General features: G+C 45.5%; 1 protein-coding gene across 2 annotated transcripts in view; it reads right to left on the bottom strand.

The window, feature by feature from the left end:
* The window catches only part of DHRS7C (dehydrogenase/reductase 7C), a 71,741-nt gene that overhangs the window by 22,574 nt on the left and 35,223 nt on the right, over positions 1-13,944 (bottom strand). The window contains exon 1 of one of the 2 annotated variants that reach the window (XM_077254747.1): positions 2,605-2,720. The exons of the other annotated variant lie outside the window; for it this stretch is intronic. The gene's annotated coding sequence lies outside the window, so the exon portion shown is untranslated. Of the gene's footprint in view, positions 1-2,604; positions 2,721-13,944 lie in introns of those variants that run through there. 2 annotated transcript variants of the gene reach the window in all.

Genomic DNA, 13,944 nt, shown 5'->3' on the forward strand with positions numbered 1-13,944 from the left:
GGGTGGTTTGTGATCGTTTTTCTAAAATGGTCCATTTGGTGCCCTTGCCTAAGTTGCCTTCTTCCTCCGATTTGGTTCCGTTATTTTTTCAGAATGTGGTTCGTCTGCACGGCATCCCTGAAAACATTGTGTCTGACAGAGGATCCCAGTTTGTGTCCAGATTTTGGCGGTCCTTTTGTGCTTAGATGGGCATTGATTTGTCTTTTTCGTCGGCCTTCCATCCTCAGACGAATGGCCAAACCGAGCGAACTAACCAGACCTTGGAAACTTATTTGAGATGTTTTGTTTCTGCTGACCAGGATGATTGGGTGACTTTTTTGCCATTGGCCGAGTTTGCCCTTAATAATCGGGCTAGTTCGGCTACTTTGGTTTCGCCTTTTTTTTGTAATTCTGGTTTTCATCCTCGTTTTTCCTCGGGTCAGGTTGAGTCTTCTGACTGTCCTGGGGTGGATTCTGTGGTGGATAGGTTGCAGCAGATTTGGAACCATGTGGTGGACAATTTGACGTTGTCACAAGAGAAGGCTCAGCGCTTTGCTAATCGTCGTCGCTGTGTGGGTCCCCGACTTCGTGTTGGGGATTTGGTGTGGTTGTCTTCTCGTTATGTTCCTATGAAGGTTTCTTCTCCTAAGTTTAAACCTCGTTTTATCGGTCCTTATAAAATTTTGGAAATCCTCAACCCTGTGTCATTTCGTTTGGACCTCCCGGCATCGTTTACCATCCATAATGTGTTCCATAGGTCTTTGTTGCGGAGGTATGTGGTGCCTGTGGTTCCTTCCGTTGAGCCTCCTGCTCCGGTGCTGGTTGAGGGAGAATTGGAATACGTGGTGGAGAAGATCTTGGATTCTCGTATTTCAAGACGGAGGCTTCAGTATTTGGTTAAGTGGAAGGGCTATGGTCAGGAGGATAATTCCTGGGTTGTCGCCTCTGATGTTCATGCGGCCGATTTGGTTCGTGCCTTCCATGTGGCTCACCCTGATCGCCCTGGGGGTTCTGGTGAGGGTTCGGTGACCCCTCCTCAAGGGGGGGGTACTGTTGTGAACTCTGTTTCCGGGCTCCCTCCTGTGGTCGTGAGTGGTACTGTGTGAGTTCTCTCTTTGGGCTCCTCCTGGTGGCTCTTTTTGTTAGTTTGCAGGTTTCTGGCTGGGATCAGCTGTCTCGTCATCTGCTAGTCAGGTTTCCTATTTAATCCACCTGGTCCTTCATTCCTTGCCTGTTGTCGTTGTATTCAGTGCTATTCTGATTGCTCCTGTCTACATCCGTTATCAGTCTCTCAAGAGAAGCGAAGTTTTGTTTGCTTATTTTTGCTCATCTGTGTTCAAGATGTCTCCTAGTATATGATGAGTTTTGTCCAGCTTGCTAATATGTGATTTCCTTGCTTGTTGGTGCTCTGGGGTGCTGAGTTGCTCCCCCCACATCGTTAGTTGGTGTGGGGGTTCTCGCATTCTCTGCGTGGATATTTTTGCATAGGGTTTTTTACTGACCGCACAGATCCCTTGCTATTTTCTGCTATCTAGCGTTAGCGGGCCTCATTTGCTCAACCTGTTTCATCTCTGCGTTTGTCTTTTCCTCTTAACTCACCGTTATTATTTGTGGGGGGCTTCTATATCTCTGGGGTTATTTCTCTGAGGCAAGTGAGGTCTTTACTTTCTCTTTAGGGGTAGTCAGTTTCTCAGGCCATGAAGAGACGTCTAGGATTTCAGGAAACGTTCCACGGCTGCCTATAGTGTTTGCGGTTAGGATCAGGTTTGCGGTCAGTCCAGTTACCACATCCCCAGAGCTCGTCCTATTATCTTCTACTTAGCTGGTTAGATTTGTGATCCTAAGCCACTAGGATCATAACAACATACACAGTCACAGAACACAGTACATGCACAGGACATACGCATTCACAGAACCCAGTACATGCACAGGACATACACAGTCACAGAACCCAGTACATGCACAGGACATACACAGTCACAGGACCCAGTACATGCACAGGACATACACAGTCACAGAACCCAGTACATGCACAGGACATACACAGTCACAGAACCCAGTACATGCACAGGACATACACAGTCACAGGACCCAGTACATGCACAGGACATGGCGATGACATCACACTGCTTGAATTTCAAACAAACAAATAGTTCCGCCCTATCTGATGACATCAGTGTATCTTCTCTGTGATCTCACTAACCCCCGTAATCACCAAGTAACAGCAGTACAGACAGCAGCAGATTGGTTTATGGGCAATTGAAACAGGGTTTCACGACACGGCACTGACTATTTAACCACCTGCCTGAACTTTTGTGCAGTCTTGTATACTACACTATATGGGGGCAATGTGTGATACTATTATTACGCTCTCTTTGGCCTTACTATTTTAGTATCATAGCAAATATAACTTTGTATTTGTATAATTCAGAAGGTGATGGGACCTCCGGTGCAGGGTTTGTCATTACACCCCACAGGACATGATGTGACCCCACAGGCCATGATGTGACCCCACAGGACATGATGTGACCCCACTCCCCCGATCTCTTTACGACACCCACTGATGAAATAACATAAAGCGCACACAATACACACCGCACAACAGATAAACGGGATGTGACTTACAGTAATTCCCTCAGATAAGCAATGATTTTCTGTAGTAAAGTCCTTGAGCGTTCCCTGCCTGGATGTCACCGGCCTGCGACCAGCGCTGGATATAAATAGGAGTCAGCTGTGAAGATGTTACACGAGATAATTTAAGCCCCTCGGTGTGATCCAGAGAGGGGGCTGCATGGCGGCATCTAGTTTCACATTACTTTTGCAGGATGTAGGGTCTCCACATACGGACCGGGCTGCGACCAATTATATAGATACAGTACTGCTGATATTCAGAGGCTGATATAGAGATACGGGAGCTGATATACAGAGATATGGGGGGCTGATATATAGAGAAATAGGGGCTGATATATAGAGATATGGGGGCTGATATGTAGAGATATGGGGGCTGATATGTAGAGATATGGGGGCTGATATATAGAGATACGGGGGCTGATATATAGAGATACGGGGGCTGATATATAGAGATATAGAGGCTGATATATAGAGATATGTGGGCTGATATATAGAGATATAGAGGCTGATATAGAGATATGGGGGCTGATATGTAGAGATATAGGGGCTGATATACAGAGATATGGGGGGCTGATATATAGAGATATGGGGGCTGATATATAGAGATACGGGGGCTGATATACAGAGATATGGGGGCTGATATATAGAGATATGGGGCTGATATGTAGAGATACGGGGGCTGATATATAGAGATACGGGGGCTGATATATAGAGATATGTGGGCTGATATATAGAGATATAGAGGCTGATATAGAGATATGGGGGCTGATATGTAGAGATATGGGGCTGATATGTAGAGATATGGGGCTGATATACAGAGATATGGGGGGCTGATATATAGAGATATGGGGGCTGATATATAGAGATACGGGGGCTGATATATAGAGATATGGGGGCTGATATATAGAGATATGGGGGCTGATATATAGAGATACGGGGGCTGATATATAGAGATACGGGGGCTGATATATAGAGATATGGGGGCTGATATATAGAGATATGGGGGCTGATATATAGAGATATGGGGGCTGATATGTAGAGATATGGGGGCTGATATATAGAGATATGGGGGCTGATATATAGAGATATGGGGGCTGATATGTAGAGATATGGGGGCTGATATATAGAGATATGGGGGCTGATATATAGAGATATGGGGGCTGATATACAGAGATATGGGGGGCTGATATACAGAGATATGGGGGGCTGATATACAGAGATACGAGGGCTGATATAGAGATACGGGGGCTGATATATAGAGATATGGGGGGCTGATATATAGAGATATGGGGGCTGATATGTAGAGATACGGGGGCTGATATATAGAGATATGGGGGCTGATATATAGAGATAAGGGGGCTGATATACAGAGATACGAGGGCTGATATACAGAGATATGGGGGCTGATATACAGAGATATGGGGGGCTGATATATAGAGATATGGGGGCTGATATGTAGAGATATGGGGGCTGATATACAGAGATATGGGGGGCTGATATATAGAGATATGGGGGCTGATATGTAGAGATACGGGGGCTGATATATAGAGATACGGGGGCTGATATACAGAGATACGAGGGCTGATATACAGAGATATGGGGGCTGATATACAGAGATATGGGGGGCTGATATACAGAGATACGAGGGCTGATATAGAGATACGGGGGCTGATATACAGAGATATGGGGGGCTGATATATAGAGATATGGGGGGCTGATATATAGAGATAAGGGGGCTGATATACAGATATATGGGGGCTGATATATTGAGATATGGGGGCTGATAAATAGAGATACGGGGGCTGATATATAGAGATACGGGGGCTGATATATAGAGATACGGGGGGCTGATATATAGAGATAAGGGGGCTGATATACAGAGATATGGGGGCTGATATATTGAGATATGGGGGCTGATATATAGAGATACGGGGGGTGATATACAGAGATATGGGGGCTGATAAACAGAGATATGGGGGCTGATATACAGAGATATGGGGGCTGATATACAGAGATACGAGGGCTGATATATAGAGACTAGATGGTGGCCTGATTCTAACGCATCGAGTATTCTAGAATATGTATGTATGTACGTCGCGCTTAGCACAGCCACGTAGTATATAGCACAGCCACGTAGTATATAGCACAGCCACGTAGTATATAGCAGCCACATAGTATATAGCACAGCCCGCGTAACACAGACAGCCACGTAGTATATAGCACAGCCACGTAGTATATAGCAGCCAAGTAGTATATAGCAGCCACATAGTATATAACACAGCCCACGTAATATATAGCACAGCCCACATAATATATAGCACAGCCCACGCAGTATATAACACAGGCCACATAGTATATAACACAGCCCACTCAGTATATAACACTGCCCACGCAGTATATTACAGAGCCCACGTAGTATATAGCACAGCCACATAGTATATAGCAGCCATGTAGAATATAACACAGCCCACGTAATATATAGCACAGCCCACGCAGTATATAACACAGCCCACGTAATATATAGCAGCCACGAAGGATATAGCACAGCCCACATAGTATATAGCAGCCAAGCAGTATATAACACAGCCCACATAATATATAGCACAGCCCACACAGTATATAACACAGCCCACGTAGTATATAACACAGCCCACGTAATATATAGCACAGCCCATGTAATACATAGCACAGCCCACATAGTATATAACACAGCCCACGCAGTATATAACACAGCCCACGTAGTATATAACACAGCCCACGCAGTATATAACACAGCCCATGTAGTATATAGCTATGTGGGCACCATATCCCTGTTAAGAAAAAAAAAATTAAAAATAGTTATATACTCACCCTTCGGCGTCCAGCGAAGCTGTGCCAATGCGCGCGATGCTGCTTCCAGCTTCCGTTTCCAGTGATGCATTGCGAAATTACCAGATGACTTAGTGGTCTCGCGAGACCGCTAAGTCATCTGGGTAATTTCGCAATGCATGACTGGGAACAGAAGCTGGCGGCAGCATCGCGCACATCAGCGGAAGGTGAGAATAGCAATTTTTTATTTTTTTATTATTTTTAACATTATATCTTTTTACTATTGATGCTGCATAGGCCTCGACCAATCAGCGACGCGGGATTTCCGTTACAGACATACGAAAGTACCCCTTAGACGATTATATAGATAGATATGGGGGCTGATATACCGAGATATGGGGGCTGATACTGATATGCAGGACATCAGTACAGGGTACAAATATTCACTCCTCATTACTGATATTAAAGCACCAAGAAGGAAAATTCATATGCTACTGTGAGCAGCCAGCATGGCCAAGAATCTGCGGGCACTCAAGAGATGCTGATGATGGAGCCGATGAGTGGTCACCAGATACTGATGATGAGACAAGGGGTGGTCTACAGATACAGGTCACGGAGAAGATGGGCAGTCACCAGATACTGATAATGGAGAAGATGGGCAGTCACCAGATACTGATGATGAAGCAAGGGGTGGTCTCTAGAAACTGATTATGGAGGCAACGGGCGGTCACCAGTTACTGATGATGAAAGTGATGGGCAGCCACCAGATACTGATGATAGAGACTACGGGTTGTCACAAGATACTGAAGATGGAGCCGATGGGCGGTCAGCAGATACTGATGATGGAGGCAACAGGTGGATAGTCAACAAATACTGATGGAGGCAACAGGCAGTCACCAGATACTGATGATGGAGGCGATGGGTGGACGGTTACCAGATACTGATGATGGAGGTGATGGGCGATCACCAGATACTGATGATGGAGGTGATGGGCCAGTCACCAGACACTTAGAATGGAGGCGATGGGCGGTCACTAGACACTTAGTGTGGAGGCAAGGGGTGGTCACCAGATACTGATGATGGAGGGGACAGGCGGTCACAAGATACTGATGATGGAGGCGACAGGAGTCACCAGATACTCATGATTGAGATGGTGGGCGGTCACCAAATACTGATGATGGAGGGGACGGGCAGTCACCAGATACTGATGATGGAGGGGACGGGCGGTCACCAAATACTGATGATGGAGGGGACGGGCAGTCACCAGATACTGATGATGGAGGGGACGGGCGGTCACCAGACACTGATGACGGAGCCAAGGGGTGCAATGTCACCAGATATTGATTATGGAGGCAATGGGTGGGCGCTCATCAGATACTGATGATGGAGGCGATGAGTGGGCGGCCCCACACAGCCTTCCCGTGTCCAGCATATGAGCCCCACACAGCCTCCCCATGGCCAGCATATGAGTCCCACACAGCCTCCCTATGGCCAGCACATGAGCCCCACACAGCCTCCCCATGTCCAATATCAGACCACTATAGCCTCCTTATGTCCAGCATGAGACCCTCTTAGCCTCCCCATGTCCAGGATGAGACCCCATGGCCTCCTCATTTCCAGGATGAGACCCCATAGCCTCCCCATGTCCAGCATGAGACCCTCATAGCCTCCCCATGTCCAGGATGAGACCCCATAGCCTCCCCGTGTCCAGGATAAGACCCCATAGCCTCCCCATGTACAGCATTAGACCCCCATAGCCTCCTCATGTCGAGGATGAGACCCCCATAGCCTTCCCATGTCCAGGATGAGACCCCATAGCCTCCCCATGTCCAGCATGAGACCCTCACAGCCTCCCCATGTCCAGGATAAGACCCCATAGCCTCCCCATGTACAGCATTAGACCCCCCATAGCCCCCTCATGTTGAGGATGAGACCCCCATAGCCTTCCCATGTCCAGGATGAGACCCCTAAAGCCTCCCCATGTGCAGCCAAACATCCCATACACATAAATAAATAAAACACCACCTTCTCACCTTTCTCCTGTGCCTCCGGCGCTCGGTCTCTGCTCCTGTCTCCAGTGCTCTGACTCGCCACAGTACACAGCTGACGCAATGACATGACACCATCACATTAGCTGTTTCACACTCTGTTTGGTGGAGGAAAAAGCACTAATGCAGTCAGTGTGGATGGAGAATGACAGCGGAGACATTGAGTGGGCAGACACATTGCGGCCTGTGTGCCACTGTGTTAGTCCCCTCGGCTGTCTCTAGCCACACTTTGACCAGGTCTGTTTTAAACCTTACTCTGCAGCATTTTTTTGTAAATCTTCCTAAAATCTGTGCACGATCCTGGACGCACTCGTTCATGCAGTGATTTTCCTTGTTCTTAGGCTACGTTCACATTTGCGGTCAGCGCCGCAGCCTCGGGCGCCGCAGCGGCGCCGCATGCGTCATGCGCCCCTATATTTAACATGGGGGCGCATGGACATGCGTTGTGCTGCGTTTTGCGCCGCATGGCCGCAAGCGTTGGACGCAAGAAACGCTTCAAGTTGCATTTTTTTTGCGTCCAACTTTCGGCCAAAAAGGACGCATGCGGCGCAAAACGCAGCGTTTTAGCGTGCGTTTTGCCGCATTTTCGTTTGCGTTGTGCGCTGCGGCGCCGACGCTGCGGCGCACAACGCAAATGTGAACGTAGCCTTATTGGAATGTGCACCTTGCAGATTCAGACTGAAGGTGGTGATGCCATGAAGGACCGTCCACAGTAGCAGCTTCTTTACCGCCATAAAAACCACTTCTTGCGTTCTCCTCTGGACTGCTGATGTTGAGATGTTTCTGTTATTTGATGTCTGTGCGTCATTTATCTGTCAGTTTGCGGTTTCCGAAGCTAATAACTTTGATGAACTTATCCTCTGCAGCAGAGGTAATTTTGAAAGCCATTTGATCGTAGCGATTGCTGTTTTTTTATAACTGCACTTGAGGATACCTTCAAGTTTCTAGCAACTTTCCAGATTGACTGACCTGCATCTCTTAAAGTAATGATGGACTGACATTTTTCTTAGTTGAATATTTCTCACCATATTTTGTCTTAGAACAGTTGTGGCGGAGGCTCAGCGCTGTATTTCACATGTAGAGGGCCTGAGATTCAGAATGTAAGCCTCACAGACCTGGCCGGTAATCCACTTGCCTGATAGTAACCCGTTCTCTGTGTCATCCAAGGAAAGGTGATAATCCCATTACCATGGATGTGTAGAGTCCGATACTTACCGGGAACAGTTATCATAGAGAGGATCCAGAGGATTATAGAAGTACATCGAGGCCATCACGTCAACAAAGTGAAAAAGCATTATACCATCGATATAAACAAGGGTTCTTTAAAGTATGTGGAACTGTGCTATGGAATGGTTTTATTTCGGTAGGGGTTCTCTACTGTAAAGGTGGTTGATGTTTGTGAGATGGAATTCTCCATTGTTAATAAGGTGTTTTTTTTTCCCTAAAGCAGTTTTATGCCGATGGGGAATGTTGAACGTGTGGTTAGAAAGTGGGACCAATATGAGGACTTCTTTACAGTAAAGGTGGTGTAGTGAAATAATCTTTACACCTAGGCTGTATTCCATGCACAGCAGTGATACAATCTCACATATGGGGCTATATGAAGCTGTCCCTTCAGGTCAGGAGACCATAGGTCAGCATGGACATTGCGGTCCATATAAAGACCCGACCAAAAGTGTGCTGTTTAACTGTGGCATGGTTTTTCACTTGAACTAGTGAAAGGATTCTTTACAGTTAAAGTTTTTAAGCTGTGGCTAGTATAATGAGAGAATAGGCAGTCTTATCCTCCGGGCAGCATGCGCCCCATAGCCTGGAAGATCAAAACGAAAAAAAGATGATTTTTAATGAACAAGGCATCATCCAGGCAGCATACACATACAGGTATGACTAGTCTCAGCTTTATACAAGCTCTATGCCCATATTAATAGCTGAAAATGCTCAATGGGGTGATAAATACCCTTTAAGTGGAAGGATTCTTTGCAGTAAGTGTGGCATGCCCTACTACAACAATTAGAGTGTTTAAGGTGTAGGATATCTTACCATTAGAGTTAGTAAGTGAAAGGATTCTTTACAGTAAGGGTAGTTAAGATGTGGAATGCCCTACCACTAGAGTTAGTAAGTGAAATGATTCTCTACAGTAAGTGTAGTTAAGATGTGGAATGCCCTACCACTAGAGTTAGTAAGTGAAATGATTCTCTACAGTAAGTGTAGTTAAGATGTGGAATGCCCTACCACTAGAGTTAGTAAGTGAAAGGATTCTGTACAGTAAGGGTAGTTAGGATGTGGATTGCCCTGCCATTAGAGTTAGTAAGTGAAAGGATTCTTTACAGTAAGAGTAGTTAAGATGTGGAATGCCCTACCAGTAGAGTTAGTAAGTGAAAGGATTCTTTACAGTAAGAGTAGTTAATATGTGGAATGCCCTACCACTAGAGTTAGTAAGTGAAAGGATTCTTTACAGTAAGAGTAGTTAAGATGTGGAATGCCCTACCACTAGAGTTAGTAAGTGAAATGATTCTTTACTGTAAGGGTAGTTAAGATGTGGAATGCCCTACCAGTAGAGTTAGTAAGTGAAAGGATTCTTTACAGTAAGAGTAGTTAAGATGTGGAATGCCCTACCACTAGCGTTAGTAAGTGAAATGATTCTTTACAGTAAGGGTAGTTAAGAAGTGGAATGCCCTACCACTAGAGTTAGTAAGTGAAATGATTCTTTACAGAAAGGGTAGTTAAGAAGTGGAATGCCCTACCACTAGAGTTAGTAAATGAAAGGATTCTTTACAGTAAGAGTAGTTAAAATGTTGAATGCCCTACCACTAGAGTTAGTAAGTGAAAGGATTCTTTACAGTAAGGGTAGTTAAGATGTGGCATTCCCTACCACTAGACTTGGCAGATAAAATTATTTACAGGTCAGGTTTGCTTATAACAGTGTGATCTTTAAAGTAAGGGTGTAAAGTAAAAAATGTATTACATTACTTTCCCACAGGGGGTAAAATTGGTCAGAGAAGAGGGGTTTTTTGCTTTCCATTAACCATATATCTAGCTAGGACACAGGTCAGACCCGAACGCCACGCATCTTTTCTCCACTGTATACTTTGAAGAGTCGAGCGTTATTAGAACTCAGCCCAAGATTACACATAATATTTTGCCTGAATATATTGAGGCAATTCATTACCAAAGACGCCCACTCGGCCCCGAAATAGTGACTCCGCAAAAAGTGGAGGAGGAGGAGAACAGGGAGGAGGAGGAGCAACACCGCCGAGTCTTTATCTGCGGAACGTTCTGTATTTTTACCATTTCCAGAAATGTCTGGACAATCAGTTTATTTTATTAAGCTGCATATTTATAACCTTCACACTGCGATGAGACAAAAAAACAAATGTCAGAACAAATTATTAATTCTCAACTTGGAATTATTTTACTGTCACCATGGGTGACACATCAGGAGTAAGAAATCCGGGCAAACAAAATGCTGCTGGTCTTAAAGAGGAATCCAATATCAAACGTGCAGCAAAGTCTAGAAAATCCAACCAGGAGGAGGAGGTGAGCTGTGACATCACCTATTGTGAATGTTGGATCCTGCGTTATCAGTTGTATATAGAGGTGTTTTCAGTCATTGTACAGGAGGAGGAGGTGAGCTGTGACATCACCTATTGTGAATGGTGGATCCTGTGTTATCTACTGTATATAGAGATGTTATCAGTCATTGTACAGGAGGAGGAGGTGAGCTGTGACATCACCTATTGTGAATGTTGGATCCTGCGTTATCAGTTGTATATAGAGGTGTTTTCAGTCATTGTACAGGAGGAGGAGGAGGTGAGCTGTATCGTCACCTATTGTGAATGGTGGATCCTGTGTTATCTACTGTATATAGAGATGTTATCAGTCATTGTACAGGAGGAGGAGGTGAGCTGTGACATCACCTATTGTGAATGGTGGATCCTGTGTTATCTACTGTACATAGAGGTGTTATCAGTCATTGTACAGGAGGAGGAGGTGAGCTGTGACATCACCTATTGTGAATGGTGGATCCTGTGTTATCTACTGTATATAGAGGTGTTATCAGTCATTGTACAGGAGGAGGAGGTGAGCTGTGACATCACCTATTGTGAATGGTGGATCCTGCGTTATCAGCTGTATATAGAGGTGTTATCAGTCATTGTACAGGAGGAGGAGGTGAACTGTGACATCAGCTATTGTGAATGGTGGATCCTGTGTTATCTACTGTATATAGAGGTGTTTTCAGTCATTGTACAGGAGGAGGAGGTGAGCTGTGACATCACCTATTGTGAATGTTGGATCCTGCGTTATCAGCTGTATATAGAGGTGTTATCAGTCATTGTACAGGAGGAGGAGGAGGTGAGCTGTGACATCACCTATTGTGAATGGTGGTGTTGTGAATTTACTTTTTGGCTCCCTCTAGTGGCTACTAGTGATTTGACTCTGGGTTTGTCAGTCATTCCTTTTATGCTCACCTGGGTCGTTAGGTCAGGGGTGTTGCTATATAAGCTCCCTGGACCTTCAGTTCAATGCCTGGCAACGTTGATATCAGAGCTAATCTGTAGTGCTCTTGCCTACTGATCCTGGTTCCTGCTTGATTAAGCTAAGTCTTCTTTCTTGCTTTTGCTATTTGTTTTTGTTTGCATTTTTTGTCCAGCTTGTATATTATCTGTATCCTGACCTTGCTGGAAGCTCTAGGGCGGCTGGTGTTCTCCCCCCGGGCCGTTAGACGGTTCGGGGGTTCTTGAATCTCCAGCGTGGATTTTTTATAGGGATTTTGTTGACCATATAAGTTATCTTACTATATTCTGCTATTAGTAAGTGGGCCTCTCTGTGCTAAACCTAGTTCATCTGTGTTTGTCATTTCCTCTTACCTCACCGTTATTATTTGTGGGGGGCTTGTATCCTACTTTTGGGGTCCTTTCTCTGGAGGCAAGAGAGGTCTTTGTTTTCCTCTTCTAGGGGTAGTTAGCTCTCCGGCTGGCGCGAGACATCTAGCGACCAACGTAGGCATGTTCCCCGGCTACTTCTAGGGTTGGCGTTAGGAGTAGATATATGGTCAACCCAGTTACCACTGCCCTATGAGCTGGATTTTTGTACTTTGCAGACTTGCTGATATCTCTGAGACCCTCGCCATTGGGGTCATAACAGGTGGATCCTGTGTTATCTACTGTATATAGAGGTGTTATCAGTCATTGTACAGGATGAGGAGGTGAACTGTGACATCAGCTATTGTGAATGGTGGATCCTGTGTTATCTACTGTACATAGAGGTGTTATCAGTCAGTGTACAGGAGGAGGAGGTGAGCTGTGACATCACCTATTGTGAATGGTGGATCCTGTGTTATCTACTGTATATAGAGGTGTTATCAGTCATTGTACAGGAGGAGGAGGAGGTGAGCTGTGATATCACCTATTGTGAATGGTGGATCCTGTGTTATCTACTGTACATAGAGGTGTTATCAGTCAGTGTACAGGAGGAGGAGGTGAGCTGTGACATCACCTATTGTGAATGGTGGATCCTGTGTTATCTACTGTATATAGAGATGTTATCAGTCATTGTACAGGAGGAGGAGGTGAGCTGTGACATCCCCTATTGTGAATGGTGGATCCTGTGTTATCTACTGTATATAGAGATGTTATCAGTCATTGTACAGGAGGAGGAGGTGAGCTGTGACATCACCTATTGTGAATGGTGGATCCTGTGTTATCTACTGTATATAGAGGTGTTATCAGTCATTGTACAGGAGGAGGAGGTGAGCTGTGATATCACCTATTGTGAATGGTGGATCCTGTGTTATCTACTGTATATAGAGATGTTATCAGTCAGTGTACAGGAGGAGGAGGTGAGCTGTGACATCACCTATTGTGAATGGTGGATCCTGTGTTATCTACTGTATATAGAGGTGTTATCAGTCATTGTACAGGAGGAGGAGGTGAGCTGTGATATCACCTATTGTGGATCCTGTGTTATCTACTGTATATAGAGGTGTTATCAGTCATTGTACAGGAGGAGAAGGTGACCTGTGACATCACCTATTGTGAATGATGGATCCTGTGTTATCAGTCATTGTACAGGAAGAGGAGGTGAGCTGTGATTTCACCTATAGTGAATGGTGGATCCTGGTAAATGGTCGGCTCCCACATCAGTATCAGGTGACCGCCCCTCGCCTCCATCAGCATCTGGTGACCGATCGTCACCTCTATTATCAATGTACGGTATCTGTCGCATCCATCATCAGTATCTGGTGACCTCCCATCACCTCCATCATCAGTATCTGGTGACCGCCCCTCACCTCCATCAGCACCTGGTGACTGCTCATCACCTCCATTATCAATATACTGTGACTGTCGCTTTCATCATCAGTATCTGGTGACCTCCCATCATTTCCATTATCAGTATCTGGTGACCGCCCCTCGCCTCCATCATCAGCATCTGGTGACCACCCATCGCCTCCATCAAGCAGTATCTGGTGACCACTTGT

The sequence above is a fragment of the Ranitomeya variabilis genome, chromosome 4 (assembly GCF_051348905.1).
Source record: "Ranitomeya variabilis isolate aRanVar5 chromosome 4, aRanVar5.hap1, whole genome shotgun sequence".
NCBI lineage: Eukaryota > Metazoa > Chordata > Amphibia > Anura > Dendrobatidae > Ranitomeya > Ranitomeya variabilis.